Raw genomic sequence first — 21,016 nt, forward strand, 5'->3', positions numbered from 1 at the left:
TTAAGCAGTGGAACGAAGCACGTTGAGCATAACAACAAGGGACAGAAAAACAAGCAGATGGATAAGAAGAAAGATAAGAGTTTGGTGATGGTAAGTTTCTATGGGACCAAACTGCTGAGGTCACCGATCCCTAGGCTTACACACTACTTAATCTAACATAAACTAACTTACGCTAAAGACAACACACACACCCATGCCCGAGGAGGACTCGAACCTCCGACAGGGGTAGCCGCGCGAAGCGTGGCAAGACGCCCATGACCGCGCAGCTGCCCCGCGTGGCGATAGGAGTTGAGGCAGTGGCAATGACAGTCACAAAACTGAAATGGGGATTGACCAGGCATGTAGCGAGATTAAACGAAGGCAGACGGACTAAGCCGATTCTGGGTTGGATTTCTCTTAATAGGAAAAGTCCTTTAGGACGACCTAAGGCGAGATGGATTGACGACCTAAACGAACAAGCAGTGTGGGAACTTCCATTATTCTGTTGTAATATACCATTTGCTACGCTGGTTTCGAAGGGTATGAGAAAGGGGTTAATCATTCTCGCTCCGTATAGGCGAGCATTTAACATCCGTTCAAAAATAACCAAATCAGTCTTGTTGTCATGTCCAGTAGCTTCAGCCGATTCAGTGTTGGATTTCTATCAATAGGAGAAACCCTAGAAGACGACCTAATGCGAGATGGATTGACGACATAAATGAACGAACAGTTCTTGCGGTATTCTGTTGGAATATGCCATTTGGTATTACCAAATCAGTCCTGTTGTCATATCCAGTAGCTTAAGTCGATTCTGTGTTGGATTTGTCTCAGTAGGAGAAGCCCTAGAAGATGACATAATGCGAGATGGATTGACGACATAAATGAATAAACAGTGTGGGGTCTTGCGGTATTCTGTTGGAATATGCCATTTGATACACTGGTCATGAAGGCTATGAGACAGGGGTTTACCATTCTTGCCCCATATTGGCGAGCACTTAATCTTCCTTCAAAAATTCCCGAATCAGTCCTGTTGTCATATCGAATAGCTTCCGACACCATAATCCCAGGAGTTGGAGAGATATAAGTCTCGAGAATCGCTGGTTCTTGTGACGTTCACCAAGTCATCTACGGTCACACTGTCGTCGATCTGACCGCCAAAAACAGAAGCCCAGGTGACTCCGGCTCTACAGTACGCAATTCTCTGTTGGATTTGTTCGTGCGTAAGTTCGTAGCCTTTTTTTCCATAAGATTAATAATCACAACAGATAAACACAACAGAGACTATAGTCATCAATAATATGTTCTCCTTCACTATTTACAACAGTCTGCCAACGTTGGAGTAAATTTTCAATGCCGCCACTCTCGTGGTTTTGAGGCGGAGAACTCGTCGAGCTATGATCGGAGCGTATTATCAAGTGCTTCAAATGGCTCTGAGCACTATGGGACTTAACGTCTGAGGTCATCAGTCCCCTAGAACTTAGAACTACTTAAACCTAACTAACCTATGGACATCACACACATCTATGCCCGAGGCAGGATTCGAACCTGCGACCGTAGCGGTCGCGCGGTTCCAGACTGTAGCGCCTAGAACCGCTCGGCCACTCCGGCCGGCGGAGCGTATTATCATTCGAAATGGAAGTCCATTGACGGTTGTTCTGTAGAGATGGGAAAAGATGAAAATCTGAGGGTGCAAGATCAAGTGAATAAGGTGTGTGCGGAATGACGTCCCAACACAACTCCTGTATAGTGTTTTTTGTCAATGTAGTAGACTGCGGGTGAGCGTTATTGTCGAGTAGCATCACTTCAAACAGTCTTACTGCTCGTTGTTCTTGGACCGCGTGTGCAAGACGTCTCAGTTTTTGACATTATGTCAGCAGTGGTGGTTACACCTCGGGGAGGTAGTACACGACACCATCACTGTTCCACCAGATGCATAACATTGTCTTTTGTGGATGCGCGCGCAGGTTTGTTTGGGCTCAACCATTCCTTTCTTTTTCTTATGTTAGCTTAAAGAGACCATTCCTCATCAATAGTAACGATACAGGGTAGGAATGGTCGGTGTTGTTCACGAGCCAACTGATGATGAGCAAGCAGAGACGCGCATTGGGCCACCCGCTCATTTTTGTGATTTTGGCTTGGAGCATGTGGTACCCATACACTCGATTTTTGAATCTTCTCAACTGAATGCAAATGTCGCACGATGGTGTAATGACCACAGCTCCTCACATTTACCAGTTATCGAGTTCACTGACTTGGATCATTGTGGGTTAATGCTTTTAAACGAACTTAATCACACCCGAAGATGTTCCTGAAAGGGAAGAGTCACTAATGTAAAAACGATCCTCCTTGAAACGAGAAAACTATTTCTTGCCGTGCTCTGTCTAATGGCACTATCCCCATACATGGCGCAAATGTTTCTGGCTGCCTCTGCTGTTGTCACCCATCTATTGAACTCAAACAGGAGAATATGTCGGAAATATTTCAATTTTTCCTCTTGGCGCCCCAATTTCTAGTGTCCACAGCTCGACTCGCTATCTCCAAATGACGAAATGATAATATGTACAGTCAAATAGCTACAGGAAAGTACAAAAAAATTACAGTTGATAAATACACCTATGGCAACATGAATGCCAAAATGCCAATCAAAAACGCTACGAATTTATGTACCAACCTAAAGTATGATACGGTCTGAGTTGTAAAAAGACGCATGACAAATCGAGATCTCAACCCAGTTTCCATTAATGTGTTCTCAACGGTTCGTGTTGACACTCTGGCTGTAACATCTCGCTAAACTTGAATTGTTTTCATTCTTTCCAAATAGAACGATTGTAAGATCTTCTCGTGGTGCCTACTGTTTGCCACACTGTTGTCCAGAGTCCAGTTCGTCAGCTCTCGGTCTCCGGTCATTGGCCTACAGCTTATATGCTCTAATGTCTGTCATGCCAAAGATTCGACCCGTCTCAAAGTCAGAAAGATGGTGATAAACTGCACTTGCACATCCTATGGGCATGCTGTGTTGCAATCTCCGCTTGGAAAGTGCCACTAACGTTACACACACCAACTTGGATGCAAAAAAGTTAAACTTGTAGTGTATGAAGGAATCTGGATGAGACCTATGTTGAGCAGTGATGGCCGATGACCGAGTTAGGAAACTGCTGCGGAAGCAAAGGGAACTTCACAGCAAACATAAACATAGCCAAAGCCTTGCAGACAAACAAAAATTACGCGAAGCGAAATGTAGTGTGAGGAGGGCTATGCGAAAGGCGTTCAATGAATTCGAAAGTAAAGTTCTATGTACTGACTTGGCAGAAAATCCTAAGAAATTTTGGTCTTATGTCAAAGCGGTAGGTGGATCAAAACAAAATGTCCAGACACTCTGTGACCAAAATGGTACTGAAACAGAGGATGACAGACTAAAGGCCGAAATACTAAATGTCTTTTTCCAAAGCTGTTTCACAGAGGAAGACTGCACTATAGTTCCTTCTCTAGATTTTCGCACAGATGACAAAATGGTAGATATCGAATTAGACGACAGAGGGATACAGAAACAATTAAAATCGCTCTAAAGAGGAAAGGCCGCTGGACCTGATGGGATACCAGTTCGATTTTACACAGAATACGCGAAGGAACTTGCCCCCTTCTTGCAGCGTTGTACCGTAGGTCTCTAGAAGAGTGTAGCGTTCCAAAAGATTGGAAAAGGGCATAAGTCATCCCCGTTTTCAAGAAGGGACGTCAAACAGATGTGCAGAACTATACACCTATATCTCTAACGTTGATCAGTTGTAGAATTTTGGAACACGTATTATGTTCGAGTATAATGACTTTTCTGGAGACTAGAAATCTACTCTGTAGGAATCAGCGTGGGTTTCGAAAAAGACGATCGTGTGAAACCCAGCTCGCGCTATTCGTCCACGAGACTCAGAGGGCCATAGACAAGGGTTCCCAGGTAGATGCCGTGGTTTTTGACTTCCGCAAGGCGTTCGATACAGTTCCCCACAGTCCTTTAATGAACAAATTAAGAGCATATGGACTATCAAACCAATTGTGTGATAGGATGTGTGCCGCAGGGAGTATCATAGGACCGTTGCTATTCACAATATACATAAATGACCTTGTGGACAACATCAGAAGTTCAATGAGGCTTTTTGCGGATGATGCTGTGGTGTATCGAGAGGTTGTAACAATGGAAAATTGTACTGAAATGCAGGAGGATCTGCAGCGAATCGACGCATGGTGCAGGGAATGGCAATTGGATCCAATGTAGACAAGTGTAATGTGCTGCGAATACATAGTAAGATAGTTCTCTTATCATTTAGCTACAAAATAGCAGGTCAGCAACTGGAAGCAGTTAATTCGATAAATTATCTGGGAGTAGGCATTAGGAGTGATTTAAAATGGAATGATCATATGAAGTTGGTCGTCGGTAAAGCAGATGCCAGACTGAGATTCATTGGAAGAATCCTAAGGAAATGCAATCCGAAAACAAAGGAAGTAGGTTACAGTACGCTTGTTCGCCCACTGCTTGAATACTGCTTAGCAGTGTGGGATCCGTACAGGTAGGGTTGATAGAAGAGATAGAGAAGATCCAACGGAGAGCAGCGCGCTTCGTTACAGGATCATTTAGTAATCGCGAAAGCGTTACGGAGATGATAGATAAACTCCAGTGGAAGACTCTGCAGGAGAGACGCTCAGTAGCTCGGTACGGGCTTTTGTTAAAATTTCGAGAACGTACCTTCACCGAAGAGTCAAGCAATATATTGCTCCCTCCTACGTATGTCTCGCGAAGAGACCATGAGGATAAAATCAGAGAGATTAGAGCCCACACAGAAGCATACCGACAATCGTTCTTTCCAGGAACAATACGAGACTGGAATAAAAGGGAGAACCGATAGAGGTACTCAGGCTACCCTCCGCCACACACCGTCAGGCGGCTTGCGGAGTATGGATGTAGATGTAGATGATGATAGTCAACGCTTGCTTTGTACCAGGTCCAGGAATTTCCTACTCGCCTTCGTACATGGTGAAGACCAACTCTCCGTGGAGGTGGCCAAGACCAACTTGAACCGTGTGTGCTGCAGCCACGTGGCTGGGCTCGCGCTGGCGCAGTTGAGTGGGGATTGAGAGGCCGCTACCCCTCCTCCTCCTGCGACTCGGTGGCTCTCGCGTTCAGCGCCCAGAACTCAGTAGCGTGCCGCACTTCTAAGGAGACGCTCGCTAATGTCGACATCCACGTCGATCCGGAGATCCCGCTGTCTCGCTAACTGCAGCTAAGTCGAGTGAGTATTGTGGCAGACATTTTCGCGTGCTAGCGAGCTACGTTCGCAGTTCCAGTTCTTATTTTATCATCCAGCGCTGCTCTAACTACGGACATTGCTTAAATAAATCTGCAGATTCTCTCCCCGATATTGGTTTCGTTCGTGTAAGGGTTTCATTCGCAATGATGTCGCTCATGACATATACGAAAGAAGCAAAAATAATTTCCAGCTTACCGGCTGCATCCGTAGAATACGCGAGTTCCACAAAATGTTTGTTGCAGGCTACACAACTTCTTAATTGATAAGAGTCTCGCCAGGTCGTACGTAAAATCTATAAACGCTACAAATAATTCAATACCTCCTCTTGCTGACAGTACGGGTAATGTAACTGATGATGATAAACAGAAGGCCGAAATTCTAAACGTAGCTTTCAAAAACTCGTTTACGGTAGAGGACTGCAGCACCATTCCCCCTTTCAATTATCGAACAAACGAAAGGATGGCTTCCATAGTGTTTCGTGTATCTGGGATTGTAAAACAGTTAAGATCCTTAGACGCCATGAAGGCATCTGGTCTAGACGGTATCCCCGTAAGATTTTATGTTGACTATGCTACAAATATAGCACCATTCTTATCCATCATCTATCAGAGATCATTGGAACAGCGGAAAGTTCTACGGGACTGGAAGAAGGCCCAGGTCATAGCAATCTATAAAAAGGGTAGAAAATCGGATGCACATAATTACCGGCCAATTTCACTGACATCGATTTGTTGTAGAATCATGGAACATATTTTGTGTTCAGACATAATGACCTTTCTAAACTCTGAAAAACTCATCTGTAGAAACCAGCACGGTTTTAGGAAACAGCGGTCATGCGAGACACAGCTGGCCCTCTTTGTGCATGATATACAACAGGCTCTAGATACCGGCTCCCAGGTTGATGCCATATTTCTCGACTTTGAAAGGCGTTCGACTCAGTTCCGCACTGTCGCAAGTTACAAGAAGTGCGCGCTTATGGTCTATCCGATGACATATGCGGTTGGATAGAAAGTTTTCTAACAGACAGGGAGCAGTATGTCGTCCTCAACGGGGTGACTTCAACAGAAACAAGCGTAACTTCAGGTGTGCCCAGGGCAGCGTAATAGGTCCTCTGCTTTTTACGATTTGCATAAACGATCTGGTTGATGGTATTGACAGCGGCCTTAGACTGTTTGCCGATGATACTATAGTCTACAGGAAAATAGATTCACACGAAAGTTGTGAACAAATCAATGAGGATTTGCAGAAAATAAATGCGTGGTGTAATGACTCGCAGTTATCTCTCAATATTAGTAAGTGTAACCTGCTGCGTATAACAAGGCGAAAATCCCCATTAATGTACGAGTACAAAATAAATGCGCAGTCTTTGGAAGCGGTAACGTCCGTCAACTATCTGGGTGTGACTATTCGAAATGATCTCAAATGGAATGATCAGATTACACAAGTAACGAGTAAGGCGAACTTTAGATTGCGGTTTATTGGTAGAATCCTGAAGCGATGCAGTCCTTCAACAAAGGAAATAGCTTACAATGCGTTATTTCGTCCAGTCTTGGATTATTGTTCGTCTGTATGGGATCCTTACCAGCTGCATCTGATTCAAGAGATTGAGAAGGTCCAAAGAAGAGCGGCAAGATTCGTGACTGGTACATTTAGCCATCGCGAGAGCGTTACAAATCTCATAGAAAATTTGAAGTGTGACACACTTGCAGATAGACGGTGCGCTAAACAGAAGGGGCTGCTCACTAAATTCCAAAACCCGATCTTCACCGAGGATGAAGAGCATATACTGGGTGATCAAAAAGTTAGTATACATTTGAAAACTCAATAAATCACGGAATGATGTAGATAGAGAGGTACAAATTGACACGCATGCTTGGAATGATATGGGGTTTTATTAGAACCAAAAAATACAAAAGTTCAAAAAGTGTCCGACAGATAGCGCTTCATCTGATCAGAATAGCAATAATTAGCATAACAAAGTAAGACAAAGCAAAGATGATGTTCTTTACAGGAAATGCTCAATGTGTCCACCATCATTCCTCAACAATAGCTGTAGTCGAGAAATAATGTTGTGAACAGCACTGTAAAGCATGTCCGGAGGTATGGTGAGGCATTGGCGTCGGATGTTGTCTTTCAGCAGCCCTATAGATGTCGGTCGATCACGATACACTTGCGACTTCAGGTAACCCCAAAGCCAATAATCGCACAGACTGAGGCCTGGGGACCTGGGAGGCTAAGCATGACGAAAGTGGCGACTGAGCACACGATCATCACCAAAGGACGCGCACAAGAGATCTTTCACGTGTCTAGCAATATGGGTTGGTTCTAATAAAACCCCAAGTCATTCCAAGCATGTGTGTCACTTTTTGCCTCTTTATCTACATCATTCCGTGGTTTATTACGTTTTCAAATTTATACTGACTTTTTGATCATTGTGCGATTTGAAAGTTGGTGGTAATAATACCACCAACTTCGCACAATGATCACCATTCAAAGATAAGGGAAATAAGAGCTCGTACTGAGGCGTTCAGACAGTCATTTTTCCTTCGCGCGATCCGCTAGTGGAACAGAAGGGGGGAAATATGACTTCGGCGCGAATTGTGCCCTGCGCCACACACCGCTTGGTGGTTAGCGGAGTATATATGTAGATGTAGAAAGAGTTTCGTAGCTGCATGATAAATCCTGTACTGGAATTTCTCAACCAACAGTTCCTCAATTGTAATTACATTCATTTGATTTGCGACATGCGTTGAGTAGACATGTTCGACCACTACATCCGGTGCTCATGTCTCTGACTTAGTACGCGATCTCTACGAAATACACAGCTCTTATACGGCCGCACACTACTGAACTTCTTATTTTAATGTTCCTCCGTACTATCGTCGAGAAAATTATGTTCCGGTGAACTACAGAAAGTGAACATTCACATTTTTGCAGAGGTTTCCCCACTTCACAAACAGTGTAAAACATCCTCACTTACACAGTCTGTCCAAAGGTTTCCGAGACTGATTTTATTTCTGGAGTATAAGCGACGTCATGCAGTAACTACGGCGGCAGCTTGAAGGGACAGATGTAAACAGCAGATTTACGTTCGACCAGTCACCTGTGAACAGGCAGTGTTAGTTACGACTTGAACTCCGACGAGATCGTCTGTCTCCTGAAAGAATGGTTGGGAGTTAAACGTCGCAACGACGATGAGATTATTGTGGACATAAACTGGGATTAGACAAGGATGTGTGCTGCACCTCCTAGACCTATGTGTGTGGGACCAGCTGCAAATAAGACTAACGGGGGATAATCAACATATACTAAGAAGGACAGCACGAAATGTCACAGGTTTTTTGATCCATGGGAGAGCCTCACGGAGATGGTGAGAAACCTAAATTGACAGAGGCTTGAAGATGGAGCTAAACTATCCCGCGAAAGCTTGGTTACAAATCTCCAAGAAGCAGCTTTAAGGGCCAATCTATGAATTTACTACAGTACCCTCCGTATTGCTCCGGCGCTCTGTACGCGAATGGAAGGAGAAGAAGCCCTAGTAAGTGGTAGAATAGGAAGCGGGAGAGGAGGAGATTATTGTTTAACGTTCCATCGACAACGAGGCCATTAGAGACGGCGCACGAGCTAGGATCGGGTAAGGAAACAGGCCGAACCCTTTCAAAGGATCCATCCCGATAGTTACTTTCATCGATTTAGGGAGATTACAGAAAACCTAAATCTGGAGGCCGGACTTGGACTTGAACGGTCATCCTTCTGAATGTGAGGCCAATGTGCTGGCCACTGGGCCACCCCACTCGATACAATAAGAAATACCTTCTACCAACACTTCACTGTGGTTTGCACAATATAGATGCAGATCGTTAGGGAGCATTATCGCCCATGATCTTTTGAACGGCATATCGGGATTCGGCTTCAGAGATTTAAAGAAATAACGGAAAACGTATAACTGAGTGCGAATCCAACTTCTTAAGCACCTCGCTAGGTGTGTCTCTGTAGTCGTATACAGAAGTTAAACCGAGCGACATCTTCTCACGTAGCGCCTGCCTGCCATTCAACCATAATTTTGTTGCGCATATATCGCTTTTCATTAGTGATATTTGAAAGTCTTTTACTATGTAAGTTTCTTATTTATTTATATCAACCTACCTGGATATTTAAATTTCTCTCTTGTTGCAAACACAAAAGAATTGCTAGTAAACAACAGAAGACATGACCTTTAACAGAAAGACGTCGTATATCTACTCATCAACGTGAACTTTTCTTCAGTAAACTTGCAGTCTAATCAGTGAATATGGAACGTAAGAAATTTCTATGGAAAGCAATAGCTAAATTTTTAATGCACCAATTAAGCCACCACAACTGTAGTTGAAGTGGAAACCACACAGATGTGATAATAAAAGGTTAAAACCAATAAAACTGTTTCCCATTACATAAGAAAGAAATGGTTAAAATGGCTCTGAGCACTATGGGACTTAACATCTGAGGTCATCAGTCCCCTAGACTTGAAATACTTAAACCTAACTAACCTAAGGACATCACACACATCCATGCCCGAGGCAGGATTCGAACCTGTGACCGTAGCAGTCGCGCGGTTCCGGACTGAAGCGCCTAGAACCGCTCGGCCACCGCGGCCGGCACATAAGAAAGCAGTGTGTTTTTTGTTTTATTCTGAATGACTTTCCAAGGGCTCTCCTTAAAGACTTATTATTTCACCTGCGTGATCTGGGTCACCAGGTTGTGTTCAAAATGACCACCGGCAGCGGCAATACATGCTTCCAGTCTGGTATGGAACGACTGCTGCACACGTGCTAGCATTTCAGCGAAGATGATCGAGCAGTCTGAAATACTAAACACCTTTTTCCAAAGCTGTTTCACAGAGGAAGACCGCACTGCAGTTCCTTCTCTAAATCCTCGCACAAACGAAAAAATGGCTGACATCGGAATAAGTGTCCAAGGAATAGAAAAGCAACTGGAATCACTCAATAGAGGAAAGTCCACTGGACCTGACGGGATACCAATTCGATTCTACACAGAGTACGCGAAAGAACTTGCCCCCCTTCTAACAGCCGTGTACCGCAAGTCTCTAGAGGAACGGAGGGTTCCAAATGACTGGAAAAGAGCACAGATAGTCCCAGTCTTCAAGAAGGGTCGTCGAGCAGATGCGCAAAACTATAGACCTATATCTCTTACGTCGATCTCTTGTAGAATTTTAGAACATGTTTTTTGCTCGCGTATCATGTCATTTCTGGAAACCCAGAATCTACTATGTAGGAATCAACATGGATTCCGGAAACAGCGATCGTGTGAGACCCAACTCGCCTTATTTGTTCATGAGACCCAGAAAATATTAGATACAGGCTCCCAGGTAGATGCTATTTTTCTTGACTTCCGGAAGGCGTTCGATACAGTTCCGCACTGTCGCCTGATAAACAAAGTAAGAGCCTACGGAATATCAGACCAGCTGTGTGGCTGGATTGAAGAGTTTTTAGCAAACAGAACACAGCATGTTGTTATCAATGGAGAGACGTCTACAGACGTTAAAGTAACCTCTGGCGTGCCACAGGGGAGTGTTATGGGACCATTGCTTTTCACAATATATATAAATGACTTAGTAGATAGTGTCGGAAGTCCCATGCGGCTTTTCGCGGATGATGCTGTAGTATACAGAGAAGTTGCAGCATTAGAAAATTGTAGCGAAATGCAGGAAGATCTGCAGCGGATAGGCACTTGGTGGCAACTGACCCTTAACATAGACAAATGTAATGTATTGCGAATACATAGAAAGAAGGATCCTTTATTGTATGATTATATGATAGCGGAACAAACACTGGTAGCAGTTACTTCTGTAAAATATCTGGGAGTATGCGTGCGGAACGATTTGAAGTGGAATGATCATATAAAATTAATTGTTGGTAAGGCGGGTACCAGGTTGAGATTCATTGGGAGAGTGCTTAGAAAATGTAGTCCATCAACAAAGGAGGTGGCTTACAAAACAATCGTTCGACCTATACTTGAGTATTGCTCATCAGTGTGGGATCCGTACCAGATCGGTCTGACGGAGGAGATAGAGAAGATCCAAAGAAGAGCGGCGCGTTTCGTCACAGGGTTATTTGGTAACCGTGATAGCGTTACGGGGATGTTTAATAAACTCAAGTGGCAGACTCTGCAAGAGAGGCGCTCTGCATCGCGGTGTAGCTTGCTCGCCAGGTTTCGAGAGGGTGCGTTTCTGGATGAGGTATCGAATATATTGCTTCCCCCTACTTATACCTCCCGAGGAGATCACGAATGTAAAATTAGAGAGATTAGAGCGCGCACGGAGGCTTTCAGACAGTCGTTCTTCCCGCGAACCATACGCGACTGGAACAGTAAAGGGAGGTAATGACAGTGGCACGTAAAGTGCCCTCCGCCACACACCGTTGGGTGGCTTGCGGAGTATCAATGTAGATGTAGATGTAGTCTGCAGTAACACGTCGTTGTGTATCATCGGGTATACGGGTATAGTTAGTATGTTCTTGTAGACGAAGTCTTTTAGCTTTCCCACAGAAAAAGGTGTATAGGCGTCAAATACCGGGTACGGGCTGGCCAAGGTACAGGTCCAGTTCGTCCACTCCAACGATTTGGAAACAATTCTTGAAGACATGCTCTAGTACATCGTGCACTGTGGGCTGGACAGCCGTCATGTTGGTACCACAGTTTCCTCCTAGTCTGTATAGGAACGTCTTCTAGCATCCGTGGAAGATGGTGTATTAGGAGGCTGCAACACGTGTGTGCATTCAGTGTTCTATATGTGATAAACGGGCCCGAGAGCAGATGGTTTACTATCCCACACCACACATTTACACTCCATGGACGCTGGCGTTCCACCTGACGAAGTCAACTGTGATTGTCAGGAGACCAATAGTGCATGTTTCGGTGGTTTACCTGGCTATGATTGGTAAATGGGGCTCCATCACTAAACAAGATACATGATACACCTGGAGTATTCTGTCGTAAAGACCATATACAGAAGTAATACGATTCTCATAATCATTTCCATGCAGTTCTTGATGGAAAGAGCTGTGATAGGGATGAAACCTTTATCGATGGAGGTTGCGAAGACCTATATCATTGCAGTAGGGTTTTGGAGCATATACTGTATTCAAACATTATGAATCACCTCGAAGGGAACGATCTATTGAAACGTAATCAGCATGGTTTCAGAAAACATCGTTCTTGTGCAGCGCAGCTAGCTCTTTATTGGCACGAAGTAATGGCCGCTATCGACAGGGGATCTCAGGTTGACTCCGTATTTCTGGATTTCCGGGAAGTTTTTGACACCGTTCCTCACAAGCGACTTCTAATCAAGCTGCGGGCCTATGGGGTATCGTCTCAGTTGTGCGACTGGATTCGTGATTTCCTGTCAGGAAGGTCGCAGTTCGTAGTATTAGGCGGCAAATCATCGAGTAAAACTGAAGTGATATCAGGTGTTCCCCAGGGAAGCGTCCTGGGACCTCTCCTGGTTCCTGATCTATATAAATGACCTGGGTGACAATCTGAGCAGTTCTCTTAGGTTGTTCGCAGATAATACTGTAATTTATCGTCTAGTAAGGTCAACCGAAGACCAGTGTCAGTTGCAAAGCGATTTAGAAAAGATTGCTGTATGGTGTGGCAGATGGCAGTTGACGCTAAATAACGAAAAGTGTGAGGCGATCCACATGAGTTCCAAAAGAAATCCGTTGGAATTCGATTACTCGGTAAATAGTACAATTCTCAAGGCTGTCAATTCAACTAAGTACCTGGGTGTTAAAATTACGAACAACTTCAGTTGGAAAGACCACATAGATAATATTGTGAGGAAGGCGAGCCAAAGGTTGCGTTTCATTGGCAGGACATTTAGAAGATGCAACAAGTCCACTAAAGAGACAGCTTACACTACACTCGTTCGTCCTCTGTTAGAATAATGCTACGCGGTGTGGGATCCTTACCAGGTGGGACTGACGGAGGATATCGAAAGGGTGCAAAAAAGGGCAGCTCGTTTTGTATTATCACGTAATAGGGGAGAGAGTGTGGCAGATATGATACGCGATTTGCGATGGAAGTCATTAAAGCAAAGACGTTTTTCGTCGCGGCGAGATCTATTTACGAAATTTCAGTCACCAACTTTCTCTTCCGAATGCGAAAATATTTTGTTGAGCCCAACCTACATAGGCAGGAATGATCATCAAAATAAAATAAGAGAAATCAGAGCTCGAACAGAAAGGTTTAGGTGTTCGTTTTTTCCCGCGCGCTGTTCGTGAGTGGAATGGTAAAGAGATAGTATGATTGTAGTTCGATGAACCCTCTGCCAAGCACTTAAATGTGAATTGCAGAGTAGTCATGTAGATGTAGATGCAATTGCGCTGGAGATAACGGGCAGAACAGTTGCACCAGCATCAAGAACATTAATTTCTCCATCTTTAGCCGTCGCTTGTTTCCTTCTGTTACGTTGTCTAGATGTTACACTACTACTTTCGCGCACCTGGTTGAAGAGGCTGATAAATAATTTCCAAGATGGTTGACGTCTATTGGGCTATCTTACCGCATCCACATAAAAGATCGAATTGCGTTCTCCGTACATCATGAGCATGTCGGCTTTTTCTGCATTGGTAAATCTCATTGTCCACTCACGACCTATTCCTTGGACTGTCACACACTATCTGACTAGCAAGTCGCAATGCACTCAAGAAACACACAAGCATACTGAAGAATCCTGCAACAAACACCGATGAGATTCTAATTTACTCTACTTTCAATTTGTTAATGTCAATAGGCATCGTTCAATTTAAAAAAATTATGTTTGCACAAAAAATAAATTTTCTAAGTATTATTACAATTTGTTGATTGGCTAAAAATACGAGGCCCTGACTACTATTGTTCTGTGAAAACCTCACATCAATAGCACTTTCCATTTCGGAAATATTTAAGGTGCACGTTTTAGGTGATTGACCCCGTGTAGAGAAACTGGAACAGTTTTCAGGTCGACGATACGTTCTCTTACTACGTACTTGGTAAAGTTTACGTTTTCACTCTTCCACTTTACGCCGGTGTCCACACTATTAAATGCAAAAATATCTCTTCCAATTAATTAATGAAGCGAAGACCATTGTCAGTACCATGAGACTAGTCAGGAATGGTAGGATTGCGAACCCAGGCTTAACCCCCTCAACCTCTCCCCCCCTCCCTCCCCTCTCACAGTACCCACCATCCTTTGTCAGCGAATGATGCTGTTCGTGTCAGAGTGTACAATGATTTGCATCATAGTGCGCCCGTGAGCTGGCAGTCGCTAACGTTAGGTAACGTCACAGTCTCACGTAGAGTCTAGTTGCGACATTCACTTCTGTGAGAATTGTTACTGTCTGATAGGTGGAACGACACTAGGGCCTCTAGCGGCGAGAAAGCCGACCGTAACATTAATGTGTGTTTTTAGTTATTTTTCTTCCTATTTAACGAAACAGTAGCTTTATTTTGCGTTCCAAGCATTAGTAGATAATTAAGACACATGAACGATGATGATTCAGTGACATACTGATTCACTGATTCAATGACATAACCAATAATTTGTTCATGAAGAAATACTTCCGAATATGTGTACGATTGAAGCTTAGTCCGCTGAAAGCAAGAGAATACAAACACAACTTTCAAGCATGAGAAGCATATATTTCTGTTGTTGTCTGTTTTTATTACGATAGGCAATTTCCTTAACACGTAACAATTTTGAATAATTCACACATCCTCACACGTCACTCGACTTTATAACACGTGAATATTATTATAAAAGTAATTACTTTTGCTTCAAAAGTGAATGTGTTGAAATTCTTACCTTTTGTGGCGCAGATGTAGCAACAATTGTGGAACTGCTTTCTTATGTGCCGGCCGCGGTGGACGAGCGGTTCTAGGCGCTTCAGTCCGGAACCGCGCGACTGCTACGGTCGCAGGTTCGAATCCTGCCTCGGGCATGGATGTGTGTGATGTCCTTAGGTTAGTTAGGTTTAAGTAGTTCAAGTCTAGGGGACTGATGACCTCAGATGTTAAGTCCCATAGTGCTCAGAGCCATTTTAACCATTTCTTTCTTATGTAATGGGAAACAGTTTTATTGGTTTTGACCTTTTATTATCACATCTGTGTGGTTTCCACTTCAACTACAGTTGTGGTGGCTTAATTGGTACATTAAAAAATTTAGCTATTGCTTTCGATAGAAATTTCCTACGTTCCATATTGACTGATTTGACTGCAAGTTTACTGAAGAAAAGTTCACGTTGATGAGTAGATATACGACGTCTTTCTGCTAAAGGTCATGTCTTTTGTTGTTTACTAGCAATTCTTTTGTTCTTAAAAGTAAACAATGTTATTCGGTAAATATCTGTAGGTTACAAAAGCATCATAAATAAACTGTCCTGGAGTGAAATTTTCACTCTACAGCGGAGTGTGCGCTGATATTAAACTTCCTGGCAGATTAAAACTGTGTGTCGGACCGAGACTCGAACTCGGGACCTTTGCCTTTCGCGGGCAAGTGCTCTACCAACTGAGCTACCCAAGCACGACTCACGGCCCGCCCTCACAGCTTTACTTCTGCGAGTACCTCGTCTCCTACCTTCCAAACTTTACAGAAGCTCTCCTGCGAAACTTGCAGAACTAGCACTCCTGAAAGAAAGGATATTGCGGAGACATGGCTTAGGAATTTACTGTTTCATACCTCCCAAGGTTCTTAGGAAACTAAATAAAGAAGAATGTAGTGTTGTTTTTTAGTTAGTGCCGATTTTTTTGGCAATGCTTAAGCTCCCTATTGTATAAACTCGATTTTTATGTCAATGCATATGCTCCCCATTGTAAAAACAGTGCTACGAACCAATACAAAATCTCACTCATCCTCTTTCTGTTCTCTTGGAGCGCTGCTGTTGCAGTGTATAACAAAAAAGAGTAAGTGTCCTGACTGTGGTAAAGTCTTGGAAGCATTCAGTTCGTGGAAGGAAATGAGCACATAGTCAGCGTGCAGGTACCTCGCAGTTGCAGTCACTGGAGATAAATGTACGACTTTGCTTTACAGAAGATAATACGCAATAGGTCATTTCGAAAGTGTGTTTGAGGGAAACCGTATATTAGATCCTCTTTTATGTCCAGTTATGCGAAGTCTAGATGGTATCTGCTTCATTTACTCTAACAAAGAAAAACTGTAACATAATTTACGTGCCATTAACAGATGGTGGCAGGTTCTGTGTGCAGCGCATAAGGTTATTAAGTCTGCCCCGAAGCCTCACTGTTTCTACTACAATTTGGTTCAAATGGCTCTGAGCACTATGGGACTTAACATCTATGGTCATCAGTCCCCTAGAACTTAGAACTACTTAAACCTAACTAACCTAAGGACATCACACAACACCCAGTCATCACGAGGCAGAGAAAATCCCTGACACCGCCGGGAATACTACAATTTGGAAGCACGGAGTGGACACACAGTGCATCTGGCAAAGCCCACAGCGCAGATGATATTCGTAGTTCCGTCGCCTTCTCCAGATTGTGCAATACAAATATAGACGTCTCGCGTCTCAAGTACATCGCAGGACTACTGCAGCAAACTGCAGACTATAATTTTATTCGCAGTTCAGTGGTAAGGACGGTAACATGTGTATCAGAGCAAGATGGAAAGTGCAAAACGCTGAACAGATATACGGTGGAAATATTTTGCCACGGTGTACATAAATAAATATTACAAATGGAATATTTGAAACGTTCTGGAGAACCATCATTGACAGGACGGTGGAGACGTTGATTTGTTATTTCACTTTAACAATGATGGCTAAGAAGTCGGAAATAGTCCAAAGTATTTTTCTTTCGATACTCATCGACTTCTTGAAACGCTGTTTCTAGTGAACGTTCACTTGACTCCGGGTTTGAGCTGATTAACGCATGATGGTAAGGTCTCGGACTGGAAGTAGTCGGATCGAATCCTCTTGATCGGAGAAATTCTCATCACCCTTATTTTGCCAGCAATGGGAAGCGAGGCGACGGCATAAAGTTTGCAATCACCAGAAATTACATCTTAACCTCTCCACAGTCCCACTCTGTCCGATAGAGACTTAATACGCAGCCCCTCTTGGTGGTTTTCGAGAGTAAGACAAATTAGGGCGTAACGTCCGGTCGACGACGAGGTAATTGGAGACAGATCTCAAGATCAGGTTGAGGAAGGAAATCAGCCGTGTCTTTTTCAAAGAAACCATCCCGGAATTTGCCTTCAGTTATTTAGGGAAACTGCGGAAAATCTAAATCCCTCAAGCGTGTGTGTGTTTGCGATTTATGGGCGGTCGACAGCGAGGTTATCAGCGACCTTTCGAAAAGTAATAGGAACGCATGTGGTTGTAACACCTAAAGTGCTATAAAACTGCTAATAGTAAGTCTGATACAATGACATTCACTCTCTCCCAACCACACTTATTGTCTAAATCTGGATAGCTAGACGGGGAGTCGAACCACAATCTTCCAGTGTCTTACCACTGCACCAGATTATTCGATGCTCTTGGAGAGGAGTGTGCCGTATGCCGGCGCCCGGTATAGCTTCCTCCCGTCCTTCCATTCTATGCTCATCCACAGCAAAACAACCGCAATATTACAATGCGCAAGCACTCGTCACAGTCAATTACAAGATGTAGATACGAACTTGACTTTCTGTAAAAAGTGTCTGGAAATCACCTCCACTGTGTACTTTTCCAGGACAGTAAAGCGAGATTTATGCTCTGGGACAGTATTTCTTATTTTCCCCTGCACTCCTCCTCCCCCGCTTCCTCCCCCCCCCCCACACATATATTCTCCCCCCCCCCCCCCACACACACATACACACATACGCCTATGAGGTTTTTTTTTCCCAACCTCGGATTTGCCGTTAAATTAAAACCACCGTGGATATCCGACAGCGCTTTGCGCAGATGTGTTGCACAGTGGCTCTAGTATCCCGTCGATCGCACCACGTTGCGCTTTTCAGTACTGAGTGCACAGTGAGCACGTAAAAATGCTTAAAATAACAGTTCCCCGCGAACCATGAGGTGCTTGATGAGGGTTTCCAACTAATTTCATACAGCCTGCATAACGTAAATGTCATGCATTTCCTTCTTCATGACAATGTTCTGCCACATACTGTACGTGCAACAAAGACTCTCCTGCAACGTTTTTGATGGTAAGTGCTTGGTCACCCACCATACAGCCTCTGCTTTTCATATCTTTGCTCATATGAATAGCTGGCTAAGAGGAGAGCATTTTGGTACAGACAGGGAGATGCAGACCGTCGTAGGAAACTGACAGAAAGCAAAGGCGGCTAGCTTCTATACGACGGTATGGGAAAGTTGGTTTCACACAACGACGAAGTCGGAGCGGCGACTAGTTAAAGAAATAGCTAGAAGGAGTGGCTAAATGTTGCAAATACGTTACTGGCCATTAAAATTGCTACACCAAGAAGAAATGCAGATGATAAACGGGTATTCATTGGACAAATATATTATACTAAAACTGACACGTGATTACATTTTCACGCAATTTGGGTGCATAGATCCTGAGAAATCAGTACCCAGAACAACCACCTCTGGCCGTAATAACGACCTTGATACGCCTGGGCATTGAGTCGAACAGAGCTTGGATGGCGTGTACAGGTACAGCTGCCCATGCAGCTTCAACACGATACCACAATTCATCAAGAGTAGTGACTGGCTTATTATGACGAGCCAGTTGCTCGGCCACCATAGACCACACGTTTTCAATTGGTGAGAGATCTGGAGAATGTGCTGGCCACGGTAGCAGTAGAACATTTTCTGTATCCAGAAAGGCCCGTACAGGACCTGCAACACGCGGTCGTGCATTATCCTGCTGAAATATAGGGTTTCGCAGGGATGGAATGAAGGGTACAGCCACGGGTCGTAACACATCTGAAATGTAACGTCCACTATTCAAAGTGCCGTCAATGCGAACAAGAGGTGACCGAGGCGTGTAACCAATGGCAACCCATACCATCACGCCGGGTGATACGCCAGTATGGCGATGACGAATACACGCTTCCAATGTGCGTTCACCGCGATGTCGCCAAACACGGATGCGACCATCATGGTGCTGTAAACAGAACCTGAATTCATCCGAAAAAATGACGTTTTACCATTCGTGCACCCAGGTTCGTCGTTGAGTATACCATCGCAGACGCTCCTGTCTGTGATGCAGCGTCAAGGGTATCCGCAGCCGTGGTCTCCGAGCTGATAGTCCATGCTGCTGCAAACGTCCTCGAACTGTTCGTGCAGATGGTTGTTGTCTTGCAAACGTCCCCATCTGTTGACTCAGGGATCGAGACGTGGCTGCACGATCCGTTGCAGCCGTGCGGATAAGATGCCTGTCATCTCGACTGTTAGTGATACGAGGCCGTTGGCATCCAGCACAGTGTTCCGTATTACTCTCCTGAACCCACCGATTCCATATTCTGCTAACAGTCATAGGATCTCGACCAACGCGAGCAGCAATGTCGCGATACGATAAACCGCAATCGCGGTGGGCTACAATCCGACCTTTATCAAAGTCGGAAACGTGATGGCACGCATTTCTCGTCCTTACACGAGACATCACAACAACGTTTCACCAGGTAACGCCGGTCAACTGCTGTTTGTGTATGAGAAATCGGTTGGAAACTTTCCTCATGTCAGCACGTTGTAGGTGTCGCCACCGGCGCCAACCTTGTGTGAATGCTCTGAAAAGCTAATCATTTACATATCACAGCATCTTCTTCTTGTCGGTTAAATTTCGCGTCTGTAGCACGTCATCTTCGTGGTGTAGCAATTTTAATGGACAGTAATGTTAAACGTTTTTGAGTTTCACTGTGGTTTCCCTTTTGTGACCGAGCAGAGATTGAAAAAAATAGTCCTCGTACATAGGCACCATTTTTTAAAATAATATTATCCTTAGTTTCACGATTAAACATCAATATTCTGTATGCGCTGGAAATATCTCTATACCACTGCCAATAATGGTAGGATAGGATACATTTTTGAACCACTGCCAATAATGGTCTCCAATTACTCAGTCTATAATAAATCTGCTCTACTTGATGTACGTTAGACGTTAGTGACAATGACACATAGGGGTCACCCCTTTCTCCTGGTAGTAACTTCTTACTACCACGACGTAAATTTTTTTTCCTGATGATATGAGGCAAGAGAACTACGATTACGTTGCTATGTTAAACTTTGCACTAGGATGTGAGGATAACAGAGTTCTGTACTTTTCAGCAACTTAACGTTTTGATATTGTTGTCACAAAGAGGAACAGAAACACTGTTTTAATAAAATATCCGTAACTACGAGATTATCTTGAACATTGTTTATAAATATCATTGGACACATTGCTGAACGTTGATGAAGTAATGCTTGAGCAACGTTTCTTAAATCTGTTCATGTCATCTACTGCAAGCAGCAAATCAGTCGACTGAGTGGAAATGTTTCTTCGCTTAACCCATAGTTACCTTATAACTAACGCTCCAGCCATGGAATTTCATAGGTCTTTTTAGGAAGTTCCATTGTTTTTGAGGAATTAACTGTATCTAAGAGATGGGAAGATTGTTTAGTTAAGAAAACGGTATGCAAAACATAATTTAAGAACAATTACAACACTGCAAAATACCTCTTATGTTATTTTATAGTGGGCTTCACAGTACGTTCAAAAGATACAAAAAAAACTTTATTATGTCACACTTTTTGCAGAAAAGA

The 21,016-nt window shown here is 43.8% G+C and overlaps 1 protein-coding gene across 1 annotated transcript in view; it reads left to right on the top strand.

Moving 5' to 3' along the window:
• The first annotated feature begins 5,170 nt into the window (after positions 1-5,170).
• LOC126471582 (uncharacterized) overlaps positions 5,171-21,016 on the top strand; it is a 48,312-nt gene continuing 32,466 nt past the window's right edge. The window contains exon 1 of the mRNA XM_050099812.1: positions 5,171-5,255. The gene's annotated coding sequence lies outside the window, so the exon portion shown is untranslated. The remainder of the gene's footprint in view (positions 5,256-21,016) is intronic.

This window comes from Schistocerca serialis, chromosome 3 (assembly GCF_023864345.2).
Source record: "Schistocerca serialis cubense isolate TAMUIC-IGC-003099 chromosome 3, iqSchSeri2.2, whole genome shotgun sequence".
NCBI lineage: Eukaryota > Metazoa > Arthropoda > Insecta > Orthoptera > Acrididae > Schistocerca > Schistocerca serialis.